We start from the raw sequence: 24,786 nt of genomic DNA on the forward strand, positions 1-24,786 counted from the left end.
AAAACATCCTTCTTACCTAAAGCAATATATAGATTCAATGCAAAATCTACTCAGATACCAATGGCATTCTTCTCAGAATTAAACAACTATTCCTAAAATTTATATGGTACCACAAAAGACCCCAAATAGTCAAAGAAATCTTGAAAAAGAAAAACTGAGAAGTATCACACTCCCCAATGTCAAACTATACTATAAAGCTACAAAATTTAAAACTGTGGTACTCAGCCCTGGCTGGTTTGGCTCAGTGGATAGAGCGTCGGCCTGTGGACTGAAGGGTCCCAGGTTCGATTCCAGTCAAGGGCACATGCCCAGGTTGCGGGCTCAATCCCCAATAGGGGGCGTGCAGGAGGCAGCCAATCAATGATTCTCTCTCATCACTGATGTTCTCTCTCTCTTCCGCTCTGAAATCAATAAAATACATACATTTTTTAATTTAAAAAAAACTGTGGTACTCACATGAAAATAGATATATAAATCAATAGAATGAATTGGGAACCCAGAAATAAATCCACAATTATGTAATCAATTAAACTACATAGAAGACAAGGATATACAATAGGGATAAATACAGTCTCTCTGAAGAAATGGTGTTGGGAAAACTGGACAGATACATGCAAAGAAAATGATGTTGGACACTTTTTCCCACCATAGTATACAAAAACAAATTCAAAATGGATTAAAGATTTAAATATAAGACCTAAACCATAAAACTCCTAGAAGAAAATATAAGCAGAAAACTCTTTCACATTGCTCTCAGTAATATTTTTTTAATAGTCTCTCCTTGGACAAGGAGAATAAAAGAAAAATAAACAAATAGGACTACATCAGACTAAAAAAATTTGCACAGGAAAGAAAACTATCAACAAAACAAAAGATAACCTACTGAATGGAAGAAGATATTCACCAATGATACATCTGATAAGGGGCTAATATCCAAAATACATAAAGAACTCATACAACTTAACACCAAAAAGACAAACAATTCAATTAAAAAATGGGAAGAGCCCAGCCAGCGTGGCTCAGTGGTTGAGCATCGACCTATGAATCAAGAGGTCACGGTTCGATTCCTGGTCAGGTCAGAGCACATGCCTGGGTTGTGGGCTCTATTCTCAGTATGGGGCAAGAAGGAGGCGGCCAATCAATGGTTGTCTCTCATCACTGATGTTTCTATCTCTTTCTCCTCCTTTCCTCTCTGAAATCAATAAAAAAAATTTTTTAAAAATGGGCAGAGAACCTGAATAGACATTTTTCCAGAAGACATAAGGATGGTCAAGAGGCATATGAAAAGATGCTCTACATCACTAATCATCAGGAAAATTCAAATCAAAACCAAAATGAGATAACACCTCACACCTGTCAGAACGGCTATCATCAATAAGTCAACAAACAACAAATGTTGGAGAGGATGTGGAAAAAAGGGAACCCTCATACACTGTTGCTAGAATTGTAAATTGGTGCAGCCACTACGGAAACCAGTATGAAGATTCCTCAAACAACTAAAAATAGAGCTGCTATAAAATCCAGCAATTCCACTTCTGAGTATTTATCCAAAGAAAACAAAAACACTATATCAAAAGATATATGCACCCCTATATTCATTGCAGCATTACTAGTCATAGGCAAGATATGAAAGCAACCCTAGATGTCCATCAATAGACGAATGAATAAAGATGATGTTGCATGTATATATAGGATGAAACAAAAGTAGGTTTACAGTTGTTCATATGAAAAATACACTAATTCAGAAGTAATAATACAAGAATAAACTGTTTCTGTACTCACAACTGTAAACCTATTTTTGCCTCACCGTGTGTGTGTGTGTGTGTGTGTGTGTGTATAATATTATGTAATATAAGATTAAAAGAAAACACAGTAAAACAAACTTCTTAACAGTAGTTAACTTTGAGAGAATTCTACAAGTCATTTTCACATGTTCTACAATGAATATATGCTATATTAGAGGCCCAGTGCACAAAATTCAGCCCAGCCTGCACCCTCTCCAATTCAGGACCCCTCAGGGGATGTCTGAATGCCGGTTCAGGCTCAATCCCCAGGATCGGGCCTAAACTGACAGTCAGACATCCCTCTCACAATCCTGGACCACTGGCTCCTAATTGCTCACCTGCCTGCCTGCCTAGTGGCCCCTAACTGCCTCCCCTCCTGCTGGCCAGATCGCCCCTAATTGCCCCCCGTACAGGCCTACTCACTCCTAACTGCCCCCCCACCAGCCTGATCACTCCTTGCCTCCCCGCTGCCAGCCTGGTCGCCCCCAACTGGCCCCCTTTGCTGGCCTGGTTGCCCCTAACTGCCCCCCCTGCCAGCCTGGTCGCCCCTCATGGCCCCCGTGCCAGCCTAGTCACCCCACGCAGCCTGCTTGTTCAGTCGTTTGGTCATCCCTCACTAACCCCCCTGCTGGCCTGGTCGTAGGCAGCCATCTTGTGAGGGTGTGTCGGTTAATTTGCATATTACCTCTTTATTATATAGGATATTTCTTTATTTTACTCATTAAAAATGATCAAAATTAAAACACAATAAGAGTAACTATTAACTTTGTTTCCATCTTTCACAGCCTAATGACAATCACTGTAAATAATTCTAATGTACTCTTTTAGATATATTGACTATGTATATATAAGCATATACTTATGAATATCTTTTTAAATTGAAAATGAAAAGGACTGTGCACATTGTTTTGAACTTGTCCTATTTTACTTAATATACACTAGAAATCTTTTTATCCTATCACCTATATCACTACTTCATTCTTCTTCAGAGCTGCAGCATATTTCCATCATACAGATGTGCACGTAATTTAACAAGACTACTGACATAAATTTCTGTGCTTTCCTGACTTTTGATATCACAATATTACAATGCACACCCTTTAACATGTGTTTCTGTGTGTTAGTACATCAGAAACAAACCAATTCTCAAAAATTCATTCTGCAGAATTCACTTATTTACATATTCATCTCAAGGACTAAACAAATCAGACACCTGGCCCTAAATATATTTGTGTTAAATACATGTTAGATTTATAGTGAAATAATGATTACTAATTGTGAAATGTTTTTCTGAATATTAAATATATTTATAAAACTCAACCAAGCTATGACCTTTAGTGTAGAACAAGTTGAAACTTCTTTAAAATAATGACAAAAGGAAAATTGTCAGCAAATCTCATTGAAAACTCTTAAAACATTAAAATCACTCCATCCAACATAAATAGCTGTAAATTTTATCAAAAACATTAAAAAAAAGGTTGACAGATACACTTTAAAAGTGACCCAAAAAATCCTAAAAATACCAAAATGCTAGAAAGAAAAAAAACTTTTGAAAAAATTGTAAAGATATCAGAAAATGCTGGAAAAAACCATTTTTAGAAAGACTAATGATATCAGAGTAAGCTGAAAAATTATCCCATGACATAATGCAATTTTGTCCATGTGCATTAGAGAAATATTTTCCTGAATATATTGATACAAAGAATTGGTAAATTTGACTAGCCTATAAATTAATTGACCTAGCGCCAGTATATCTGTAGAACAAATTCCTAGAAATGAAATTGCTGGATCAAACATGGTATGTGCAATTTTTAGTTTTGACAACATTGCCAAATTGTACTTTAAAAAGTTGCACCAATCTACATTCTCATTAAAATCTATTAGAATCAAACATTTTATTCCTTATGAATCTAAAATGTAAATACTGGGCTCTCTCAGGTCCTCGTTCCCAAGATGACCAAGAAAAGAAGGAATAATTATCGTGCCAAAAAAGGCCGAGGCCATATGCAGCCTATTCGTTGCACCAACTGTGCCCAGTGCATGCCCAAGGACAAGGCCATTAAGAAGTTTGTTATTCGAAAAATAGTAGAGGCCACAGCTGTTAGGGACATCTCCGAAGCAAGTGTCTTCGACGCCTATGTGTTTCCCAAGCTGTATGTGAAGCTGCATTACTGTGTGAGCTGTGCCATTCACAGCAAGGTAGTCAGAAATCGTTCTCATGAAGAGAACACTCCCACCCTGATTTAGACCTGTGGGTGCTGCCCTACGACCTCCACCAAAGCCCATGTAAGGAGCTAAGTCTTTAAGGAGTGAAGAAAAATTCTCTGGGGGGAAAATAAATGCAAATTGTACTTCAAAAAAATTAAATGTAAATACTGGAATCAGTTATTTTAAATTTGCACTTATAAAAATTTGAGCGTGTATGTACTTTATAATGGAATAAAGTCCTTTAAACTAATTAAATTATGAAAAAGCATGAAAGTATTTACACAATAAATTTTTAAATTATACAAAACAGCTTTACACTAATAAGAACAGTGTAAAAATGAGTTCACATATTAATAAGAAATCAAGATAACATGCAAAAAATGAAAATGCTGTTTATTTCAGAATTTAGGAATTACCAGCGTTTTCATTTATTTTTAACAGTTATTATCATGCTGATTTTCTGTTAACAAAATGTTCTGGTGGCCTGGGAGTAAAAAATAATCACAGCTTTTTATGCCACCCAGGCTTTTTATTTCCTGTCAATGGCCCACCCAGTTTTCAGTTGTCCAGTGCCAAAATTTGATCACAATCTTCAATTCAGCACTCTCTTCCATTCTCCAAACCCTGGTCATTAAATTCTATTGCTTATATTTCTTTAATTAACTCTCTCTTTCATCTCCATTTCTACTGGATAACTAATATAAGGATCTAAATGAAATCTCTCTCCTCTAGAATCCAATATGCACACAGTTCTGTTTGATTAACTTCCCTTCACACGAGTGCTTATCAAACCTGATCATACATGACAAATCATCAGTATGGCCCTAGCCAATTTGGTTCAGTGGTTAGAGAATCGGCCTACGGACTGAAAGGTCCCAGGTTCGATTCCGGTCCAGGGCACATGCCCGGGTTGCGGGTTTAATCCCCACTGGGGGGCGTGCAGGAGGCAGCCAATCAATGATTCTTTCTCATCATTGATGTTTCTATCTCTCTCTCCCTCTCCCCTCCTCTCTGAAATCAATAAAAAAAATAAAAATAAAAAACAAATCATCAGTATGTTGTTAAAAATGAGGATTCTGAGGTAGGGTATTAGATTCTGCATTTCTAGCAAGCTCCCAGGTTATGCTAATGTTTTAACTTCATCCTCCAAGACACTCTTTAGTTTAAGAAGCTTTAAATCAACTACTACTTCCTGCTCAAATTTAAATTCTTTTTCTTTTAAGTAAGTATTTTATTGATTTTTTTACAGAGAGGAAGGGAGAGGGATAGAGAGTTTGAAACATCGATGAGAGAGAAACATCAATCAGCTGCCTCCTGCACACCTCTACTGGATATGTGTCCACAACCAAGGTACATGCCCTTGACAGGAATCGAACTTTGGACCCTTCATTCCACAGGCCAACGCTCTATCCACTGAGCCAAACCGGTTAGGGCTCAAATTTAAATTCTTTCTTGGTGCTCAAGAACCCTATCTCTCTACATTTATACTGCATAACCCTACAGCCTCACAGAATATCCTCCATTCTCCTTTTCACAGGCCATACTCATTTTGGTTTAGTCCCCATATAAAGATAATGTTCCCCAATTTTCAACTTCCTTTCCCACTCCACCTACCACTCATTCAAGTATTATCTTTTTTTAAAAACCACACAAATTAACCCTGCCCTCATTCTTTACGCTTTTTCCAAATTCCTGTAATACTTCTCCAATAAATATCTGGCATATGTTGCCCTATACCAGGGGTCCTCAAACTTTTTAAACAGGGGGCCAGTCCACTGTCCCTCAGACTGTTGGAGGGCCGGACTATAGTTTACAAAAAAAACTATGAACAAATTCCTATGCACACTGCACATATCTTATTTTGAAGTAAAAAAACAAAACAGGAACAAATACAATATTTGTATTTGCATGTGGCCCACGGGCTGTAGTTTGAGGACCACTGCATACTATTAGAACCATCATCACAGAGGATTCATTATGTGCTCTGAGGACACAATCTACTTATCATTTAATGCCTAGCAATATGCTTAGCATATAATTTCTAATTTTATCTAAGTTTATGCAGAAAATCATAGTGTATGGGTGCCTTTTAAAAGAATAACAAAAACATACCATGTTTCACCTTGGAGTCCTAATATTTCAAGGTCAATCTGACACTACTGTAAGCACAAATTACACTGCCAAGATAAAAAACTAGTGACTATTTAAAAACAAAAAATATTAAATTTTATTTAAAATTATAGAAAATGTCAAATGAGACATGAGACATTAAAATAAAGAAATTATGGGAAAGAATTCTATGAGAAAGAAATAAGAATTAAAAAAAACAATTGTCTATATAAACCAACAATAAGGAACAGGAACCAAATAGAATAGATGGGGCAGGGAGTAGAGGGAAAGTTGCATAGAGAGAGGTAGGTGGTATTCCAATAAAACTAGGTAGAGTCAAAAATAAACAGAACATACATTATTTTCAAGTGCCCGTGGAACATTCATCCAAATACACAATATCTTGGGCCATAAAACAATCCTTAAAATATTTGAAAGAACTGAAATCATATTCTCTGACTATAATGGAATCCAACTAGAATTCAATAAAACTCCACACACTTGGAAATTTACCAACATACTACTAAATAATCCATGAGCCAACAGGAAGTCTCAAAGAAAAATTTAAAAATACATAGAGTTAAGAAAGATAAAAAACAACATATCAAAATTTGTCAAATGCAGCTAAAGCAGTATCCAGTGGAAAACTTATAGCATTAAATGCTTTCATTAGAAAAAAAGAAAGGTCTTATATCAATAATCTTAGCTCCTACATCACAAAACTACAAAAAAGAGAAAAACAAACTTGAAGCAAGCAGAGGGAGGAAATAATTATAAAGGGTAGAGTTCAATAAAATGAAAACAAAAACAGAAAAATTAAGGAAACAAAAAGCTGGTTCTTCATAAAAAACAATAAAATTAACACACCTTTAGTAATATTGACAAAGATAAAAAGGGAAAAAACAGAAATCACAAATATAAAAAAGAAATAGAAGATTATCACTACAGATTCCACAGCTATTAAAAGGACAACAAGGAAATACTAAGAAGAATTTTATACTCATAAATTCAATAACTTGGAAAAAAATGGACTAAGTCTTCAGAAACCACACTTTCTAAAACTCAATTAAAATGAAACAGATAATCTAAAGAGTCCTATGACCATTAAATAAATTGAATTCATAGTTTTAAAAATTCAGGAAAAAGAAACCCTCTGACTCAGATGGCTTTACTGGAAAATTTATCAAAAATTTAAAGCGTTAATTCTAATATTACACTATCTCTTCTAAAAAGAGGGAATACTTCCCAGGTCATTTTATGAGGCCAATATTACTCTGGCACCAAACCCAGACAAACACTGTACACCAAAGAACAGAAACAAAAACTTCAAGCCAATATGTCTCATGAACTCAGATGCAAAATCCTAAACAAAAATTATCAGTAAATAATATCCAGAAATATATATAAAAAGATTATTGGGATTTAATCTAGGTAAGCAATGCCAATTCAACATTTGAAAATCAATCAATGTAACCTACCATAACAAAGGACTAAAGAAGACAAATTACATAATCATATCAATTGACAGAAAAAGCATCTGACAAAATTCACAATAAACATTCTCAGTAAATTAGGAATAAAAAGGAACTTCCTCAACTTGATAAAGAACATCTATAAAAATCCCACAGCTATCATCACAATTTAATAGTAAAAACTATATGCTTTCTCCCCCTCCCCCCCCAAGCTCTAGTACAAAGTATGGATGGCTGCTCTCATCAATCTTATTCAACACAGTTATGGAACTCTAGCCAGCAAATAAAGTAGGATCCTATATAATAAGACTCTAATATGCAAATCAACTGAACAGCAGAACGACTGATTGCTATGATGCACACTGACCACCAGGGGGCAGACCCTCAATGCAGGAGCTGCCCCCTGGTGGTCAGTGGACTCCCACAGCGGGAGCGCCGCTCAGCCAGAAGCCTCTGCTGCAGGCGGGCGGTAAGGAGTGAGGGGTCCTGGACTGCAAGAGCCCCGGAATGCAAGAGGGATGTCTGACTGCCAGCTTAGGCCTGATCCCCCGAGATCCCGGGGGGGGGGGGGGGGGGAGAAAGGGCCTAAGCCAGAAGGCAGACATCCCCTGAGGGGTCCCAGACTGCAAGAGGGTGCAGGCCAGGCTGAGGGATCTCCCCCAGTACACGAATTTTGTGAACCGGGGCTCTAGTAAGTAAATAAAAGGCAAACAGATTGGAACAAAGGAAAAAAATCTGTCCCTGATTGCAGATGACATTATTTTCTACCTCAAAAATGCCAAAAAATCTACCCCCAAATTCCCTAGAACTAATAAGTGAGTTCTGCAAGATCACAAGATACAAGGTTAATGCACAAGAATCAAACACATTCCTATATACTAACAATACACATGTGAAAACCTAAATTACAAATACAATGCCATTTACAGTTGCTCCAAATAAAATGAAATATTTACGTATAAATCCAAAAAGCAAAACAAAACATGTGCAGATCACCGAAACCGGTTTGGCTCAGTGGATAGAGCGTCGGCCTGTGGACTGAAGGGTCCCAGGTTCGATTCCGGTCAAGGGCATGTACCTAGGTTGCGGGCACATCCCCAATAGGGGATGTGCAGGAGGCAGCTGATGGATGTTTCTCTCTCATCAATGTTTCTAACTCTCTATCTCTCTCCCTTCCTCTCTGTAAAAAATCAATAAAATATATTAAAAAAAAAAAAAAAAAAAAAACATGTGCAGATCTATAGATTGAAAATTACACAATGTTGATGAACAAAATCAAAGTCCTAAAAAATTGTTCACTTATTGGAGGCACAACATAGTAATGATATTGATATTCCCCAAACCGATATATAGGTGTAATGCAATTCCTAGTAAAATCCCAGAAAGATTTTTTATAGGTATAGATAAAAGCTTATTCTAAAATTTGTGTAGGAAGGAAGAGGTCCTACAAGACCCAAAGCAATTTTGAAAAAATATGAATCAAGTGGGAAGAATCACTCTTCCTGATGTTTTGGCTCACTACAAAACAGCATAGTACTGCCCTGGCCACTGTGGCTCAGTTGACTGGGCATCGTCCCATGCACTGGATTCCCGGTTAGTACGCATGCTTGGCTCAATCCGTGGTAGGGGGCGTGCAGAAGGCAGCCAATCAATGTTTCGCTCTCACATTGATGTTTTTTTGCTCTCTCCCCCTCTCCTTCCTCTCTCTCTAAAATTCAATTGAAAAAATCTTAGCATTGAGCAGACTGACATACCTCGATGTGCGGTTGAGGGGACAAGGATAAACCAAAGAACTTACATACTTGTATGCATAGCCCATGGACGTAGCCAATAGGGTAGTGAAGACCTGGGGGAGTGGGTAAGGGCTGAGAGGAGGGAGGTAAAGGAGGGAGGAAATGGGAGATATCTGTAATACTATCAACAATTAAAAATATATATTTTTTTTAAATCTTAAAACAAAACAAAAAAACAAAGTGTGGCAGTGATAGACAGACGTGCAAATGGACGGAACTGAACAGAAAATCCAGGAACAAGTCACACAAGTATGCCCACCTGATTTTTGACAACAGTACACAAGCAATTCAATGGAGAAAAGGTATTATTTCGAACAAATGGTGCTTGAGCAACTGGACTTAAAAAGAAAAAACTAACCTCAACCTAAACTTCTATCTTATGCAAATATTACCTCAAAATGGATCACAAACTTAAATGTAAAATATAAAACTATAAATTTTAAGAAAAAAAATCTTCAAGACTTTGTACTAGAGTTCTTAAGAGTTCTTAGACTTGACACAAAAGGCACAATACATAAAGGGAAGAACTGACATATTGGGTCTTATCAAAATTAAAAACTTTTGCTCTGAATAGCCCTATAAAGAGGATGAAAAAAGCTAGACTGGGAGAAAATATTTGCAAATCACATATTTGATAAAGAATGTATATCTATAAAGAACCCTCAGAACTTAACAGCAAAAAAAATATCCTATTAGAAAATGAGCAAAAGACATAAACTGACATTTCACCAAAGAGGATATATAAATGGCAAATAAGCACATGAAAAAAATGCTCTGTATCTTTAGCCATTAGAAAGTGCAAAAGAAAACTACAATGAGATATCATTACACACCTTTGAATGACTACAATAAAAAACAGCGATAACATTCAATCTAATTAGAACACAGAGAAACTCATAAAATCCTTGTGGGAATGCAAAATCATGCAGCAACGTTAGAAAATAATCTTGCCGTTTTTTAAAAACTAAATATGCACTTACCAGATGACCCAGCAATTGTGCTCTTGGGCATTTATCACAGAGAAATAAAACATGTTCGCACAAAAATCTGCATAAAATGTTTCTAACAGCTCCATTATGAAGAGCCAACAAACTGAAAAGAATACAAATATCCAACAGGTAAATGGTTAAACAAATTGTGTTATATCCACACCATGAAATACTACTCAACAATTTTTAAAAAATTGATATACAGAACATAGATTCAGAAATTATTCTTGTAGGATCGATCTAAATCTTAAATCTATCTACACAGCCAACAGAAATTCTTAAAGCTTAGGAGGAACCAAAAAGGTAACAAGGATATGCTAAAATCTAGAAAACAGACAAGTAGCAAAATTTTGTTTCTATCAGAGTCTATAAAAAGTTATCCATATAAGAATATGAATTTAGATCTGTTGTTACAGGATTCCACATGGTCTTGTAGCTGTTCTCTGAAAGTATACAAACATATTCTCGACCAAAGTATTAAATAGGGGAGGAATCGAAGATGGCGGCATAGGTAAACACCGAAGACTGCCGCCGTAAACAACCACTTCAAAAATACAACTAAAAGTCGGAACGGACATCAACCAGAACCACAGGAAGGCTGGCTGAGGAGAGACTCTTCAACTAGAAGCAAAAACAACAGCATTCCGACGCACAGAGGAGGCGCAGTGTGGAAAATTTAAAGGTACGGTGGTGCGGTGGTGAGGTGGTGCGCGCGCAAAGTGGGCTGGTGGCTGAGGGCGCGGTTGTCGTTTTCACTCAGGAGTGAGTCTCTGACTCTGGGCTACAGATCCGGGCGAGTCTCTAGGGACCCAGACTCAAACGGGAGAAGCGGGACTGTCTGGCTACGGCCCCTCCGAGGTTTGCAGCGGTTGCTGGGACAGGACTGAGAGCGGCCATAGCTGCTCCCTCCCCCCGCCCTGCTGAGCCCGCCCCGCCCAAACCCTGCGCACAGCCATTTGCCAATTGCCTCAGGCAAGGGCTGGACTAGCGCCTCCCCAGAAGACAGACGCTTTCCAAACAGCTGATTCCTACAGCCAGTCGGCCTGGTGGTCAAATCCCTCTAGTGTTAACTACAACAATTAAGGCTTGGCTAGAACAAGACTGCGCACAGAGACCACAAGGGGGTACACCAAGAAAGCATAAAAGATGCGGAGACAAAAAAAACATGACAGAAATGGAGGATATGGAGCTAAGAATCGCAATTTTGAGGGCTTGCCATAAATTTGTGCAGAGCCTCACGAAAACTAATGAGACCCTTGATGCTACGATAAAGAAATTAGAAAGTAAGCATACACGGACTGAAATAAAGAATATTATACCCAATAGCAGACCAGAGGAGCACAAGAATCAAACCAAAGATTCGACAAAAAACACCCAATTGGAAAAGCAAAATGAAAAAAGAATCCGAAAATGTGAAGATAGTGTAAGGAGCCTCTGGGACAGCTTTAAGCGGTCTAATATCAGAATTATTGGAGTGCCAGAAGATGAGAGACGGCAAGATATTGAAAACCTATTTCAAGAAATAATGGCAGAAAACTTCCCCCATCTGGAGAAAGAAATGGACTTACAGGTCCAAGAAGCGCAGAGAACCCCAAACAAAAGGAATCCAAAGAGGACCACACCAAGACACATCATCATTAAAATGCCAAGAGCAAAAGACAAAGAGAAAATCTTAAAAGCAGCAAGAGAAAGAGGCTCAATTACCTACAAGGGAATACCCATACGACTGTCAGCTGATTTCTCAACAGAAACTTTGCATGCCAGAAGGGAGTGGCAAGATATATTCAAAGTGCTGAATACCAAGAACCTACAACCAAGATTACTTTATCCAGCAAAGCTATCATTCAGAATTGAAGGTCAGATAAAGAGCTTCACAGATAAGGAAAAGCTAAAGGAGTTCATCACCGCCAAACCAGTATTATATGAAATGCTGAAAGGTATCCTTTAAGAAGAGGAAGAAGAAGAAAAAGGTAAAGATACAAATTATGAACAACAAACATGCATCTATCAACAAATGAATCTAAGAATCAAGTGAATAAATAACCTGATGTACAGAATGAACTGGTGATTATAATAGAATCAGGGACATAGAAAGGGAATAGACTGACTATTCTTGGGGGGAAAAGGGGTGTGGGAGATGCGGGAAGTGACTGGACTAAAATCATGCACCTATGGATGAACACAGTGGGTGGGGAGTGAGGGTGGAGGGTGGGGTGGGAGCTGGAAGGAGGGGAGTTATGGGGGGAAAAAAGAGGAACAAATGTAATAATCTGAACAATAAAGATAAAAAAAAAAAAAAGAATATGAATTTAGTGAGTTCACTTTCTTCTTTGTTCCCACAATCCCTATGATTTAAATTATCATGATTCTTTTCTCCCTAGCATTCTTCTTTTCCCCTAATTGTCCTTGCTTTAAAAACCCTTTTATCAAATCAAATCATTAACACACAAAAAAGATTAAAGCTTGTTGGCCCAAACTTTTTCACTTCTTGTACACTCTTCTTGTGAATGTGTTTGTATATAATTTTCAATACCTAAGTATGTATGTGGACTCTTTGAGTGAGAATAATAATAATAGTTCTCCAGTAAATAAATTCTTTTCAAATGCTTGACAAAATCATTTTTGTTCATGCCTTTATGGTAACAACATAACATGAATTATTCTGAAGTATATTTTGGAGCCCAGAAGTCAACATCTTCCTTAAATAATCCACAGCAACTGCATAATCAGTTGTTCACTTAAAAACTACCTAGATCTGAGCATATGCCACTTGGTTTTAAACACAGTTCAAGGCTTAACCTTAAAAAGCATTCATTGAACCCAACACATCAAAAGAAGTAATAAAAATACAACCATAAACTTAAATCTTTAAAGTACTAAACATGAAGGGAAAAACAGCAGTAATAATGGCTAAGATCCAAGTTTATAAAACCTATGACAGCAGACTGAGTTAATGCAGGTGTTTTTGCTTATTTGTTTACTGGATTTTACATTCAAACAGACAAAATCTCCTTTCTCATATGTAAAATTTTCTATCCATTTTATTTTTTACCATATATAAATTGCCTTTAAGTCTTAAAAATATACATTAATAATGGAAGAATTGTAAAATGTACTATTAATAGTCCTAATATTAAGAATTAAATTCTGCTACTTTTATTTTAAATTCTCCTTCAAATTCTTCCAGGCAATGTAGAGAGAGTAACTTGTGCTCATGTGGTACCATGATCAAGATATGGCAAAAGTCAAATGGTTAAAAAAAGAAAACTCAGGGTCTGAGATAGTTAATAACAAGAAGAACAACATAAGAGTATTTAACTTCAGGGGGAAAAATCCCTTTATAATAAGTAATACTAAAATCATTTTTAGTAACTATATAACAGATCATAACTGAGTTAAAATAGTTCTATAAGTGTAGAGACAAAGAGAAAGATAAGTTTAAGACGGCAATGTCCTAGCAAAATATACTGCAAACCTCATATATAATTTCACATTTTCTACTAGCCACATTTAAAAAAACAACAGGTCCTGGCAGGTGTGGATCAGTTGGTTGAGCATCGTTGCATGCACCAAAAGGTCACTGATTCAATTCTCAGTCAGGGCACATGCCAGGGTTGCAGGCTTGATTCCCAATAGGCAGCATGCAGGAGGCAGCCAATCGCTGTTTCTCTCACACATCAATGTTTCTCTCTTTCCCCCTCCCTTCCTCTCTCTCTAAAAAAATTTAATAAAAACACTTTTTAAATACCCACAGGTAATTAATTTTACTTAACCCAATCCTATATAATAAAAGGCTAATATGCAAATTGTCCCCTCAACCAGGAGTTTGATTGGGGGCAGGGCTGACCTACCAACCACCCGCATCCCCTCCCCCCAGCTGGCCCTACTCCCAGTCAGCCCCCCCACCCTGATGAAGGCCAGGGCCGGCCCACCAACTGCCTGCAGCCCCTCCCCCTAGCCAGCCCTGCCTCCTATTGGTCCCCACCACCCTGATCGGGGGTGGGGCCAGCTGGCTAATCTCCTGTGTCCCCTTCCCCCGGCCCAATCGGGGTGGGCCAGCAGTCCACCCATGCATGAATTTGTGCACTGGGCCTATAGTATATCTATAATATCAATTCAAGATGTATTATTTTTTTTAATTACTAATGAGATATTTTATAATTTTTTTTGTGCTGAGAATTCAAACTTAAGTGGGCATTTTGTACTTAGCACACATTACAATTCAGACTAGCCACATTTCAAATTCTCAACACCAACATATAGCTTGTGATTACCATGCTAGATAACACAGGTCTAAGAAATGGCTTGAGAAAACAGGCATATATCTACCTTCAGACCAAGAGATTAAGTACAATTATCTGAAAGGATCTAAAATCAATAGTAATGCATACACAACATCACAATTTGCGATATAATTGCTGATCCCAGTATATGAGGACTCTTTGAAATATAATCAAAGAAAAACTCATTAGAGAACACTTGCCTTCAAAAAATATAAAAAGATAAGTTCTTTTTTGCCAACCAATCTCCAAGCTTCTTTATATGTAGTATCATATAACTCCTCTAGAAATCATTAGCATTATGACAAGCATATTCAATGCACAGTACCCAAATATCTTTAAATTTCCCATAATTCTACATATGATTTCTTCTTCTCCTATTTGTATCAATTTCCTTTTTACTATCATGTTCAGTATCATTCTGTTGGAAGCTTTATTAACAAAAGTAAAAGCAACTCACATCAAAACCTTAAGAATGGGTTTCAGAATATCTGAAGAAAGTTTAGAGTATAAAATACTAATTTAAATAGAGTCAAAAGTCTTAAGGAAATACAACATTTCCATCCAGAAGTAGGGGAAAAAAAGAGAAAGGTATGAGTAGAGGGAAGACACTAAATTTGGCAGGGGTTAAGAGGAAAGCAAGTGTTGCTAAAGGAGGTTATAGGTAGCAGTGAAATAACAGACCTCTCTTAAGAAAGGGTGGTCCAGAAGCATTATTTTTAGTCTGTTGAGATCTTCCTTCCAGGCATATCCTTTGTTTGGCACAAGTAAATTTTTACCCAAAAAAAATGTTTTTAAAGAAAGAGTGGTCCAGGCTTCCACTAAAAGCCACTTTTTGGAATAGCAATCAACTCATACCCTCTATTTGCAATTTCCTCAGGGATACAGATGTCACGTCTTCCTGTGTGTAGGGTGGAGGGTTAGTAAGAAGAAAAGAAGGCGGCCACAAACTATCCCTGACAACTCCTTCCCCACCCATAAAATTGGCATAATCTAAACCTACATTAAAGATGCCTCCCAAACCTTCAGATTTAGTAAAATTAGACTAGAATATTCTCTGATCTTATCAACTCATAAAATTTTCTTAGCATAGAACAAAATCTCTTGCCATCTAACTTGTTTTCAAAGGATCATTCTGTTAGTAACAGACTATAGAAAAAAAGGTTAAAAGCAGGGAAATCAGTTAGAAGGCTGTTGCAATTACCCAGCAAGAGATGATGGTGGCTATGGAATGGTAAAAACTGGTTGAATTCTAGGTATCTTTTCAAGGTAGAGCCAACTATTTCCTGATGGAAAGAATGAATGTGGGATGTGCGATAGAATCAAAAATAACTCCAAGATTTCTGGCCTGACCAACTTGAAGCTGCCAACAAGTGAGATGAAGAAGGCTATAAATGTGGGTGGAGCAGGTATGAAAGGGCAGAAATGGTAGGGAAAAGCAAGATTCTATTTTGAACATGTTGAGTTTAAGATGTTTAAGAGTGATTCAAGTGGAGATATTGAGTAGACAACTACTAGTAGATATACAAATCTGAAGTTCATAACAGTGGTCTAAAGTGCAGAAATAGCTGAAACCGGTTTGGCTCAGTGGATAGAGTGTCGGCCTGCAGACTCAAGGGTCCCAGGTTCGATTCCGGTCAAGGGCATGTACCTGGGTTGCGGGCACATCCCTAGTGGTAGATGTGCAGGAGGCAGCTGATCGATGTTTCTCACGCATCAATGTTTCTAACTCTCTATCTCTCTCCCTTCCTCTCTGTAAAAAATCAATAAAATATATTTAAAAATAAATAAATAAATAAATAAAGTGCAGAAATAAATTTAAGAGTCATCCACATTTAGAATGTATGTAAAGCCATGAAACTAGCAGAGATCACCAAGGCAGTGAGGACAGATAGAGAAGATAATCAAAGTTAACTAAGCCCTGGAATATTCCAATGGTAGAGGTAGACAAAAAGGAAGATCTACCAAGAAAGTCTGAAGAGCAGCCAATGAGTTTTGAAGAAAAGCAAGGGGATAAGTTATCCTAAAAGGCAAGTGAAATAAATATATCAACGGAGACAAACTTTGTCAAATGTAAATTAATCACATAAGATAAAAACTGACGAGATTTAACAATGGCATTGTTGGGAGACTTAAACAAAAATAATTTGAGTACAATGGTCAGAGCAAAATGATTAGAATAGGTGGAAGAAAGAACAAGAGAAAACTAGAAAAAGTGCATTTAGACAACACTTTAAAGGGGTTCTACCGCAATGGAAATAGAGAAAAACAAGGAAGAGTGATCAAAGGAAGATACTTCTATGAGAAAAATAATAGCATGTTTGCATGTTGATGAGAATGATCCAGAAGAGAAGGAAGAACTGATGATGTACCAAGAGAGGGAAAAAATTACTACAGCAATGTCCAGAGTAAATGAAAGGGGTGGGAATGCATCAACCAGAGGGACTGGGATTAGAGAGAAGCAAAGACAGTTCATCTAAAGTAATTTACAGCAAGCAAGGTCTATGAGTCAGATTGCAAGATGTGATGGTGGAGTCTGTAAATGTTCTTCAAACTGCTTCTATTTTCTCAGTGAAGTAGAAAGCAGGTCTGAAAGTGAACCAGAAGAGGACAGTTGAATATTTAAAGAAAAAGGCATCTAAGAGTGGGAAAACTGAATAAATTAAGAAAATGGACTATGATTGCCAGACAATATTAAGGGCCACCTGAGGTTTCTTACCACGAATTTAAAGTGAGAATGGTCATACTGTTGTATTTTCCTCCAGGCACCTGCAGCTGCATTGGTGCAGACATGAAGTGCTTAGAGAATCTGACTTATATTGGATTAAGATTTTGATACGTACGAAGAAGAAAGGAGCAAGGGAGTTAAAAGTATATTGAAGGGAGTGCATACGGTAACTAACCACTAGGTAATGAATACACACTAAGTAATGAGGGAAGAAAGGTAATCAAGGGGGCAAGGGACAGTGAAAGGGGAATAAAATCTGTGGACTGGAGGTCCTAATGACAATAAATGATTATTGAGTTGAGGTAGTAGGTAGAATGAGCTGAAAATACAGATAGTAGTCAGAAAAAGGGCTGCATTAAATGAAAACCATAGAGGGGTTCAATATAATAATAAAAGTGTAATATGCTAATTAGACCAGACGTCCTTCCGGACGACCTTCCAGACAAAGCCGGGGCCGTGAGGGCTGGTTTGCCTTGGGACGAGGCAAGCGGCTGTGGCTGCGAGGGCCGAGCCATTTGCACGAATTTCGTGCATCGGGCCTCTAGTCTATATATATAAAAGGCTAATATGCTAAGTGTTCGACCATTTGACCGGTCACTATGATGCACACTGACCACCAGGGGGCAGACGTTCAACTCAAGAGCTGCCATGACGCGCACAGCCATTTACAGAGAAATGGCACTGTGGACCTGGCACCAACAAACCAACTCTTGGCTTCCCCCAACAAGGACATAGGCCCCAGCACCACCCCAAAGCAACAGCCCACCAAATCGCAGCCAACACTGCCCAGCTCAGCCCAGAAATGTGGCCCACAGCCCAGCCCGGAAACAGTAGCTGTGGGCGCCAGGTAATGATGTCACACAGCAATGCCCGGCTTCCTCTCCCTAGCGACTAGCCTTCTTGGAGTTTCTTCAGTCCAGGAACATGACTTGCTTTATAGCCAGATGGAAATATTTTACACTTTTTTTTTTTTTTTAATATATTTTATTGATTTTTTACAGAGAGGAAGAGAGAGAGATAGAGAGTTAGAAACATTGATGAGAGAGAAACATCGATCAGCTGCCTCCTGCACATCTCCTACTGGGAGATGTGCCCGCAACCCAGGTACGTGCCCCTGGCCGGAATCGAACCCGGGACCCCTCGGTCCGCAGGCCGACGCTCTATCCACTGAGCCAAACCAGTTTCGGCACATTTTACACTTTAATCAAATGTCTGTGAAGCATTTTCCCATGCCTCATCTCATTTGATCCTCACAGAAGTCCTGGAGTAGGTAGATAGGAGACTCAGAGACTATTTTCTTTTCATTAGCCAGAAAACAGAGATTAGAGAGCTTAGAAACTTGACCCAACTAAAAAGAAGAAATGGTGGGCCTTGAAAATGACTTCAGGTTTTCTCACTGCGCAGAGTATAGTCAAACACTGCTGCAGTTAAATATTTTACCCTTTGTTCTCCCAGCGTGATCTACAATAATAATCTGCTTCCTGTTGATATTTACTGCTGCGTTGCTGACAATTACCTGAAAGAGAAGTTGGGGTGCTTCACTGGGCTGGAAAAAGTTTAGCTACATCAGAAAGCAGGTCTAATTAAGCAAGTTTATTCCACATATATAAAAGGCTAAGTTGACTCGCGCATGCACGATACATATAAAGCTCTCACTGGCGCCAATCGCATGCGTATGTTTCGATTGGTCATTGTCGATCATGAATTTGGTTGACACTTCTATTATAGAGAAAGGGTTAATAGTAATATTAAAATATTTCTTCTAATTAATTTCCTTTCAATGTGCCTGAATTCGTGCACTAGGCCACTAGAATTGGTAATAACAAAGCATAAAATATAACCATAGAATGAATGGCTGAGGTAAGGTAGAGAGCAAGATCATTAGAGAAGAAGAATTTTAGAACTTAATAAGCTATCGTATTAGAAGTACCATAGATACTACATGTTGAAATTACTAAGAATTAAAAGAGGCATAGAGTTGGTAAGAATGACAGTGAGCTAGGAGCTAAAATAGTCAAGAAAAGATAAGGAGTAACCCAGGGTGTAGTAGACGCCAGCAAACATGATGATTTATGGACAATATGACCTGTTAGTAGATGAGTTTTAGGGAGAAGAGGAGAATGAAAGACATTAGCCCCATTTCCAGGCTCAGTGAAACCAGTCTTCCTCTTGGACTCCTGCTGCTGACTCTTCATGGTGATAACATATAAGAAAAAAATGAAAAACATAACAGCAAACACCTAAGAGGGCTGCAGGGCAAGAGTGTCTTCAGAAAAGTAGAAAGTGGAGGAAATGTTCAGGGGGGAAAAACAAGGACATGTAAAAATTTTGCTGATGATGGAGAGGAGTGAAAAAGAAATCATTCACAACATTGTAAGGATTAAAGTGGGAAACATGAAGTGTCAACTAGGAAACTGATGGTGACTGACACAAAGAGGGATAAATGATATAATAAGATTAGTCCTGATGGACTTCAGGCAAATAATAGTGTCAAGGCTGTGAGTGTTGGCAGGAGGAATGAGGACTGAGAAGCTCCCTGTCAATAGAACAAAAGTCAGGGAAGCATGCTCTTAGCCTCAGTGCAAAGGGCTTCTCCCTCACCACTAAAGATGACTTGCAAGGAAACTGTAATGTACTTGTAAGGCTGTTGTAGAATTTTTAAAAATTAATAATATAGCGATTAGAACAGTGCCTTGCATCTAATGAGCACTCAAAGATAAGGTTTACTAACAAATGTAAAATATAATTATTGCAACAAAAAGAGATTCATCATACATTTTACTTTCCTCAGCAAATGGATTTCCCAACTGACTCCCAAAAAAAACAGTATCAAAATGGACCGAGAAAACTCATTTGAAAAAGAAGTCTCTGAGGTCAACTTTTATGTAGTGTCCATCAATCTCAGAAAATTGGCTCTCCTCCAAAAAGCACCACCACCAGCCCTTGAATTCATATTTCTCCATCCACCCAACTTCAATGGTAAAATTATATATGTATTCAAAAACCATATACTGAGCACCTATTATGCACCAAGTACTATTCACAAAACCTAGGATACATCAGGAAACAAACAAATGTCCCTATCCTAGATGGAGATTAACAACAAACAGTACGTATAACGAATAAGTGGTTTATATGTTTGAAGACACAAAAATAAAACAATACAGATAATGGGGTGAGGGGCCTGGATTTAAATAGTCAGGGTAGACCTAGTGATGAGGAGATCACCTGAACAAAGGTCTGAAAAGTTGAGATAGATATTTGGAAAAGTGCTCTCTAGGCAGAGAGAACAGCCAGGGCAAAGATTCAAAGGCCTCTTCATTTAGTTCTTGCCACTACTTGGCAATAATTTTTTTAAATGTTTTTACTGCCCTAACTGGTTTGGCTCAGTGGATGGAGTGTCAGCCTGCGGACTCAAGGGTCCCAGGTTCGATTCTGGTCAAGGGCATGTACCTTGGTTGTGGGCACATCCCCAGTAGGTAGTGTGCAGGAGGCAGCTGATCGATGTTTCTAACTCTCTATCCCTCTCCCTTCCTCTCTGTAAAAAATTAATAAAAAATATTTTTTAAAAAATGTTTTTACTGATTTCAGAGAGGAAGGGAGAGGGAGAGACAGAAACATCAATGAGAGAGAAACATAAATTGGCTGCCTCCTGCACACCCACCTCTGAGGATGGAGCCGGCAACCCAAGTATGTGTCCTGACTGAGAATCAAACTGTGACCTCCTGGTTAAGGGGACAATGCTTAACCAACCGAGCCACACCGGCTGGGTAGCAATATTTTATTTTATTTTTTTCTGTATTTCTTCTCTTCAAGCCTCTAATCCTACTCTCTACTCTCCTTCAGCAGTGGATTATTATAGCTAATATTTATCATTCATTTACCACCTACCAAGCATTGTTCTAAATGTTTTTAAAAGAAATAGGTGCTACCATTGCCTTCATGCAGAAAACTGAGATGCAAAAAGATTAAGCAGCTTTCCCTAAAATTAGAAAGTTAGCAAGTGGCAGAGCCCTGCAAAGTATGTATGTATAATGTCTTGTCTACCAGAAAACTTGACATTCAGCACAAAATACCTCGTTTTCTCATCTCTAATTTGTAGAATTTCTCCAAGTACACATTCGATAACTATGAAAGCTGCTATTATAATGTCTTCTTGCCATTTTTCCAGTCATTTTCTAGACTAGTCTTTACATAGCATCTACACCTACTACCTTCCTTAACCTCCCCCCGAATTTGATTATAGTCCTACTCTATTAAAATTACTCTAATGTAGTTAGTGATTATCACACCTCAAGCTAAACGGCTTTATCAATTCTCATTCTCCTTGAATGTTGTGTTAGACTATGTCAACTCCTTTTCTTCTTGAAATAGAAGCAACACCATGCTCGATCTTTCTATCCCTATCGGTGATTTTTCTCTGCTGGTAAATTTCTTCCTTTGTTTTCTAAGACTTATACTTGTCCATCTTCTTTCTACCTCTCCAATTGTTCCTTTAGTATCTTTTTCACTTCTGCCCCTTTAAAGGTAGAGATCCCAAAAGTTTAATTAGGATCCTTTCTGCTTCTATGTCTGTTAGCTCAGTTTCCCTTAAGGTTATAAAAAATCATATAGCACCTTCTCTCTACCAGGCAAATTGTATGGTCATTCAGGATAGATCAGCGAACAAAATAGACCAAAAAAACCCACAAAAACCTATGCTACCAAGGACACTCAAAACTATCTCCTCTTAAATACTATTTTAAACACATCACTCTCCTGACTTCAAAAAAATAAAAATATAACCCTGCAATGATTCCCCTCTTATCAACCAAATCTAAATGCCTCTGCCTTCGTTCAAAACATTCCATCACCATTTTATATCATACTTATACAGATTTATTTTCCACTACTCACTGATTCAAAATATTTCCAGAAAGACTAGTCCTTGTGATTACTCCCTCAACACTTTGTGTTCCAACTGATCAAATAACTTCTGAAAACATTTGTCCAGTACCTAGATATTAAGAAGTATCCTATATAATAAAAGCATCCTAAATAATAAAAGCATAGTATGCAAATTGTCCCTTTGACCGGGAGTTTGACCATGGGGCGGGGCCAGCCAGAGGAAGGGAAGGAGGCCCTGGCAGCAGCAGGTGGCCGGGGGAAGGGAGGGAGTACCTGGCCACTAGGGACCCTACCAGTACACAAATTTTGTGCACTGAGTCTCTAGTATTGCATAAAAAGCTAAGTGTTCAAAATTGGATGTTTTTTAATTCTTTCAAATGTATTAAATAGCAAACACTTATACAAGGCTTGCCAAACACTATTCAAAGCACTTTGCGAACATGAATTAATTCATTTACTCCACACAACAATCCTATTATCTCCTTCCTACAACTGAGGAAGCTGAGGCTCAAACAGAGTACAGTAACTTGCTCTAAGTCTGACAAGTATTAAGTGGTAGAGCCAAGATTCACACTCAGGCAGTTTGGCTCCATACTATACTGGAAAATCCTAGTAAGAACAATAAAAAAAGCAAAGAGAGCCCTGCAGTGTGGCTCAGGAAACAAGAGGTCATGGTTAGATTCCAAGTCAGGGCCATGCTAGGGTTGCAGGCTTGATCCCCAGTAGTGGGTGTACAGGAGGCAGCTGACAGATGATGTTTCTCTCTCGTTGGTGTTTCTCTCTCTAACCCTCTCTCCTTCTCTCTCTAAAAATCATATTTAAAAAGCAAAACAGGAAAAGTTCAAAGGGCTTGCAGAAAAAACTATATTCAATTATGTAAAATCATTTAAATTAGTCCTTTACTCCAAATATGGAGTAATATTTCCTTTAATATCATACCAAATTTTTAAAATTCTATAATTTAGTACTATATAATAAAAAGTACAATCTATAAACACAAACACATGATATATTACTCAGAGTTCTACAAAGCTATTGAAAATATTTGCTAGGCATGACTAAAGAATATATGGTGACACATGACAAATGTTCTTTTATTAGAATGCCTGTATTAAAGTATTTTACTGTCATACTTGTTTTCACCATAATCAAAACAGATATGAATACAATTCAGGGAAGATAACTACCTTAAAGAAAGACTAACTTTAATTTTTGGAAGCAAAATTCACATCTAGAACAGGTCCAATATGACAAAAGGTTTTAGTAAAACCAAGAAATTCAAAAAAGTTCCATTAAGGATCTAACTTACATACTCTTCAACCTATCACAAACTCTATAGTTAAAGGGCCTTTTAAGAGGTTTCTGAAGATTCATCTATTAAATTCATGAAGCTATTTTATAACTAATTACATAAAATTAAAAATAAGAGGAAGAGGTTTTCCATAAAAAAATATCTTAGAATAATATAATCCTAACATATGAGCAGATGAGGAGTATCATATCTATTTTTTTCTTCTCTTACCTTTTTCTCCTTGCCTTCTGGCAGAGAAAAGACACAAAAATTATCAGGTTTTAAACTGGAGAGATTAAATTGCATAAGTCTATATGAATAATAGCTTGATTTAGAAAAGGCTAAAATTTGTAGCTTTCTCAATTCGTACTGATAACCTAACTTAGAAAATCTAAAGTATGAAGCCAAAGGCAGCAAAGAATGCCTCTCAGGCAAAAATACACAGTAGCCATTATTAGACTTTGAAGTCTTCCCACTTAGTATTTTTTCCTCTCCTCTCTTTTCCTGAGTTTACAATGCACCTACCTCCTGGCTACCCAAGACACCTCCTAAGCCACTAGCACAAAATCAGCTCCCTCCCAAGAATTATATGAATGAAAACTATGCAAAATGTTAATAATTTGAGATTAACTCAAGTTATTAAATCTGGAAGAGATTCTTGGAGCAGGGAGCCTACGTTCTCCTTTCCCCACCACAAACCCACCATGACACTTAACAAGTGGCTCCACACTCCAAGAGATTAATTAAAATTTCTTGGGAGAAAAGAATGGATTGGCAGCTACCACTGAAGATATTCTCAAATACTGTACTATGTATCTGATATTTACTTCCCTCCTACATGCAATGAGAAAGATGCATAATCCTTCTCAAGACTGTCCCGCACACAGTGGAATTCAATTCAATCTTAAATCCAAAATTAACACATTAAAGGCCCTGTTAAACTCCCAAGGAGAGGGCAATAGCTTTCTATTCTAGTGACCATATTAGCACACGTGAACAGCTAACTAAGGAAGTACCAAATATCAAAAATAGCTGTTACATTTCCAGAATTAAGGTGGTCTTAGAATGGAAGAAAGGAATGTCAATGAAAAACAGATTTTTCCCAATAATGTACTATATTGCATCATCGATATTATCCTTATTAATATTTCCCAAGTACCTAAAAAGTGCATACTATTATGGTAGATCATACCTTTTATAATAATAAAAATGAAAATGATTGGTAAATTAAGATAAATTTAATTT

General features: G+C 37.6%; 1 protein-coding gene and 1 pseudogene across 6 annotated transcripts in view; one reads left to right on the plus strand and one right to left on the minus strand.

Annotated features, from left to right (window-relative positions):
- CNOT4 (CCR4-NOT transcription complex subunit 4) overlaps positions 1–24,786 on the minus strand; it is a 150,999-nt gene that overhangs the window by 117,201 nt on the left and 9,012 nt on the right. The window lies entirely within an intron of this gene.
- Positions 3,738–4,074, plus strand: LOC139016876 (small ribosomal subunit protein eS26 pseudogene; annotated as a pseudogene).

This window comes from Myotis yumanensis, unplaced genomic scaffold, assembly GCF_028538775.1.
Source record: "Myotis yumanensis isolate MYYU_CA2020_CCGP unplaced genomic scaffold, mMyoYum1.0.hap1 SCAF_9, whole genome shotgun sequence".
Classification (NCBI taxonomy): domain Eukaryota; kingdom Metazoa; phylum Chordata; class Mammalia; order Chiroptera; family Vespertilionidae; genus Myotis; species Myotis yumanensis.